The sequence below is a fragment of the Lycium ferocissimum genome, chromosome 6, assembly GCF_029784015.1.
Source record: "Lycium ferocissimum isolate CSIRO_LF1 chromosome 6, AGI_CSIRO_Lferr_CH_V1, whole genome shotgun sequence".
Taxonomy (NCBI): Eukaryota; Viridiplantae; Streptophyta; class Magnoliopsida; order Solanales; family Solanaceae; genus Lycium; species Lycium ferocissimum.
Genome location: NC_081347.1, coordinates 67,013,252 through 67,019,251, shown reverse-complemented (window position 1 = coordinate 67,019,251; position 6,000 = coordinate 67,013,252).

Sequence of the window (6,000 nt, the reverse complement as noted above, 5' to 3'; positions counted from 1 at the left end):
CTTGTCCTCCATGTTCTGAATCCTCATCTCTGATTTTCCTTTCTGTTCCTCCACTGCTAGGCTTAGTTCATCATTCTTCCCAATTTGGACAACCTTTTTATTATTATTGTTATCAGCAACTGGCCATGGTTTATCAAATCCCAAATAAAGCTCCAGTAGGTTTGAACATTTTTGGAGGTTCACTCCTACCCCTTGTTCTTGTTCTCACTTGGTCTTGTTGAGACCTCAGTTTCCTTCCTCTAATTTAATTCTCTTGATTTTCTTGAGGTCCACGTTTATCATTTGGAACAGTCTCTCTCTCTGGTTTTTTAGGCACATCATCTTTTGGAGTATATGTTGCCTAATTCTTTCAGCCTCCTTTTTCTCATTTTCTTTCTTCTTCTCCAACACACGACATTCTATCAAAGCATGTCCCAACTTCTTACAGTGTCTGCAGTATTTGGGGATATTTTCATATTCAACTTTTTGTGCATATCCTTTCAAAGGATCATTTTCATCTTTAGTCCCAATCCAAATACTATGTATAAGAGGTTTCATCAAATCAATTTCTACACGAATCTTAGCCATACTTGGCCTACTCATCGATTTAGGTGCCATTTGGCCATAAATATCAAAACAAAATTCATTTTTTTTTTTGGAATTTTGAAATTGGAGTTGCAGTTGTGTTTTGGCCATAGTTTTGAAATTGTAGTTTTTGGTGAAATGTAGTGGTAAAAAAGTGATTTTTTTTTTAAAAAATAAGTTTTTTAAGTTTTTGGTATTCCGGAAATTTTCATGGCCAAACGCTGATTCCGAAAAAAAAGTGAAAAAATTTTCCGGAAAAAAGTGAACAATTTTTATGGCCAAGCAGCACCTTAGTGGCAGCATCTAGCTCAATAGGATTACCTATTACATCTACTATTTGTTTAGCATAGTTCCATGTGTGTACATGAAATGGCAAACGTGGTAATAGGACCCACACCGGCACGATTGGGATATCCTCCTCCGGCTTGAAGTTAGGAGACCATTTTTGCAGCCAAATTTGGAATCCTTCAATTTCTTGTTGGAAATTTTACGGAAAATACTTCATCACGAACACTTGTAGGGATTTCTCTTCATCACGAACAATTGTAAGGACTTCTCTTCAACACGAACACTTGTAAAACTTCTTCTAAGCTTGAGAAAAATACTTGATCACGAACAATTGTAGAGAATTCTTCGTAGCTTGAGGCATGCCAATGGCAAGGATATTTCACCCTATGGGTGTATCCCCCAGATTCAACAAGCTCTTCTAGTATAAACTAGGAGATTAATCTAACAAAACTTCACAAAAGTAGATAACCCAAAGAAAAGAAAATAAGTAGTAAAAAGAGTTTGACTCTTAGGTTATTTCACCATCAAGAAATGAGCACATGAAAGAATATATATAGGCAAAGAACTTGTTCACCGATCATCTGAAAACATATCTGCATTATATTGCTATAAAAGCCATTAAGGCCATTAAAATAATTGTTTCAAGATTAAAGACTTAGTCAACTATTGAAAAAGACGTTAGGTAACCGAACAAAATTTATTCATATTGAATGCTATTAAAGCACTCCAAATTTGTCTCAATTGCCTGTTGAAATTATAAATGGAGGCATTAAAAAAATAATAATTCTTTTTGAGATATTAAAATAATTATTTATTCAACAATCCCCCACTATCTCAAAAAGAATAATAATAAATAGAATGAAATAAAAAAGTTTTGGAATAGAATAAAATGAGAAGTTTTGCTGGGTCTTCACATATGAGTATAATGCGTCGAATCAGGTGTCGCGTAGACTATGAACCAGACCTAGATAAAATAAGATTAAACTTACAGAATAATTGGTGAAGTTTAGAACTTCTATGAACCAAAAATTCTTTTGTAAGCCCAGCGTCTTATTTTATCACATTATACTCGCACAATCTTTGTCGTTATTGCGGTTTTGCGCTAAGAGGCCATGCGCGTGTCCCGGTATTCATGAGTGCTCTAGAAATCCGCCACAATTTCATAGAAGCGGCACCGCTCCACACTCATATAGTCCACCTATCAAGTGTACTCTGCAGAAATACACCACCTATAAAGGATATGGTAATGGATTAAGAGTTAATAACTCACCCTCACTTTGCCTTGAATCGCACTATATTCACACACCATAGGAAGAGATATAATTTTATAGTGCACACTTGATCAACTAATGACTTGTTATTACCCATATGAACCTAATTCATGGGATCTCCAATCACATAGGTTGGGTTACCATCATTGTTGATCTTCTCATTGACTAAAAAAATCTCATTCCCCTCGATGTTTCGTATAGTCCGTGAATTGATCAAGTTCACCTCTGACTTCGCATACTTTATTTACGTAAATAATTCCATCTCACAACAGCTGTCTTATCACTTTATTTCTCAACCGAATGTGTCTAGTTTTGCCAATGAAACTTTATTTTTCACTACGTCATGCCTAACACCGTTGACAACCGCAATATATAGACACGTTGATTTTATTTCAACCTCAATAGTCACTAAGAAGTATCTTAGCCTCATTACCAGCCAACTCCAAAGCACAAACTCAAATTTCATTATGCTCTATTTAGCTGATTTTCATATCATTACACCCCCGCAAAGGGTTAAGAAATAACCACAAGTGGATTTGGAAACGCACATTAGCATCATTGTACCCCTCTATACAACAAATACTGATTCACTATTTAGTAATATAACACTTTATCATCAGTGGCTTCTTCCAAAATAATGCATCACGAGAAGAAGTAAAATCATAATATATTATCACAAGATAAGTATAAAAGTAAAATATTTTTCTATCCTTGTCATAACCTTGGCAAGAACACAACCCCCACACTTTCAAACATTACAGTCAAAGGAATAATATTTCCAAAATTCATAGAGCATTTTCCAATCTTTGTAAGGTATTCTATTTTGTATGTCGACATACAAATTTATACACCACAACATAACAATGATAAGATAAAGAATTTCTATTGGTATATCCTATAGACTCCAAAAGCAAAGATCCAACAAAATGGGTAAGACTCCTTGGCAACGTATATCTGAAAACATCTAGATCGCCAATATTATGATAGTTTGACGAACCCATTTATTAAAACAATGTAAAGGCCATTCAAGACAGTGATAGTCACAATTTAATTCAAAGACTAATAAATGGTTTGTTATTGTTTTCAAAAGCAACGTTGGAATTCTAATAGAATATTACCATATTAAGACTCATTAATATAATATTAAGCTATAAATCTAGATATCCATTTGAGATATCAACTTTTTCTTTTCTAACATAGGAAAAACTTAAACTTGCATATTTTTAATATAAGAGGAAACTAACATATCCAAGTCTAACAGGCCATAAATCATAATCAGTCAAGTAATCAAAATCTTAACCTTTTCATCTATAACTTAAAACTATTAAGCACAAATAAATCATGTTTACAATAATCATCGCCCACAAAAACGTTATGAAAACTTTATCAAATTCAAATGAAACTTTCATCTTCACTTTTCCTAATAATCTCACAAAAATCAAATTGGTTCAACTATTAAGAAAATGTACCACCTCAGGCTAATAATTTTCAAATGTGAGTTTAAGAAGAACTTTTTCATTCTAAGAACTTGAGTAGTTCTAGAATCACCAACATAGATAAATCATTCTTCTTCAACTTGGGTGTAGCACACAAAAATAATTTTGTTAGCATAAATTGCTTAGTAGTTCCAAAATTTAACACCCAATCTCTCACATCAGCCACAAGATTTGCTTGAGAAAATGACCACAATAATTTATATCATCCGCTTAGTCAATAGTATTTTTTTACTTAGCGGGATTGTCATTTCTCCGAATCTTCTCAATATTGGTGGACATGATTGACTTGGTTCATCACACACAAAATAATTTATATTTCATTAAAGGTTTGATAATTAGTTTCGCAGAATCTCAACGCCATATTGTTTGACGCATAAAATCGACTTTGTCAAACTCCCATCTCACGATAAAATGCTTTCGTTAGTGTCAATTTTCATTTCCATACCAAAATAACCTTTTCTCAATATAAAAGCTACAAAGCTAAAAGCTTGACTTGCACATAAATATATCATATTTATTTAATAATAAAACTGGCGTAATTCAACTATTATGTTACCCAAATGATTTGGAAAAACTTTTCAGAGCCTAAAGTAAATTTACCAAAAGTACATATTATTTTGTTCTGCCAATATAATTTTCGCCACAAAAAATCTCAATTTTGTAAAGCTTTATGCTAAACTCTTTTGGCATCTTCCATATTCAAACACCAAAGTAAATTTCTTAAATAAATAAATTTTTATACCCCATATGCTAAACAACACAAAATCTAAAGTTAAATATAATCTTAGGCGCATTCCAGTATAAGCAAAAACATACCTGAAACTTAGACAGATTGTACTAAGTTATTCTCTTTCAATTTTCCGTAAGAATAGAGTGAGAAATATCCTTAAGATTGTTGGAAATTTTACGGAAAATACTTCATCACGAACACTTGTAGGGACTTCTCTTCATCACGAACAATTGTAGGGACTTCTCTTCAACACGAACATTTGTAGAAACTTCTTCTAAGCTTGAGAAAAAATACTTGATCACGAACAATCAGTAGAATTCTTCGTAGCTTGAGGCATGCCAATGGCACTGTCCTTAAGGATATTTCACCCGGTATGGGTGTATCCCCCAGGATTCAACAAGCTCTTCTAGTATAAACTAGGAGCCAGAATCTAACAAAGACTTCACAAAAGTAGATAACCCAGCAAAAGAAAATAAGTAGTAAAAAGAGTTTGACTCTTAGGTTATTTCACCATCGAGAAATGAGCACACGAAAGAATATATATAGGCAAAGAACTTGTCCACCGATCATCTGAAAACATATCTGCATTATATTGCTATAAAAGCCATTAAGGCCATTAAAATAATTGTTTCAAGATTAAAGACTTAGTCAACTATTGAAAAAGACGTTAGGTAACTGAACAAAATTTATTCATATTGAATGCTATTAAAGCACTCCAAATTTGTCTCAATTGCCTGTTGAAATTATAAATGGAGGCATTAAAAAAATAATAATTCTTTTTGAGATATTAAAATAATTATTTATTCAACATTTCTATCACCCTCCTGTATAGTATCATGTTGTAGTCTTCATCGTTGTTGAATGTTAAGAAAATGTTGAAATTGTCAAAACCCCAATTTTGACGGTCCCTTTCAAAGCGAATTTTTCGTCGAATTTTGATATAATAATGTCAATTTGTGGTCTTGATTTCAGAAATCGACCATCAATGGTTCGCCTGCAAGGATTTGTCACCATTCCGTAGCAAGCACGGCTTTTGAAAATCAACGTCGGCATGCCGTTGTGCACAGTTTGTCTAGCTATAGCTTGAGTTTGATCATTTCGATTTGTTTGTTTTGGGAGCTCTGATAGAGTGGTAGCATAAGAACTACCTGCCACAGGCTCTGATGTTGGGTTAGGATCTGAATTAGAAGGGGGTTGTAAGTTTATTTAATTTAGAGAGAAGGAGGACCTTCTCTTTCTAAAAAGTTATATACGGGAATGAGAAAGCTTTGTTATGGGTAATAATGTGAATAACATAAATAAAAAAACAAAACCCAAGAAGAAACAGTGAATTTCAAAAGAACCCAATATTTTGAATTCAAATACATTGATCTTTCTTTTCCTTCTTCCCAATTCTAACACCCCTCCCCAAATTCCAGTCACAACCAAACTGCAAACTACAACATAGTCCAGGAGCATTTAGGATGATTTCTGAGTGCAAAATTATATAAATTGTGACGGGAAAAATATTACTTTAAGAGCTTCGCTCGGTTGGCCTTCTAACTCTGACCAATGTCTCTTCTCTCTTCTTTGAAGTCTACAAAAACCAGAAGAGAATAAGATACTATACACGTACATGGAATTATATAAATAACTCAAATTTTCATTAGGT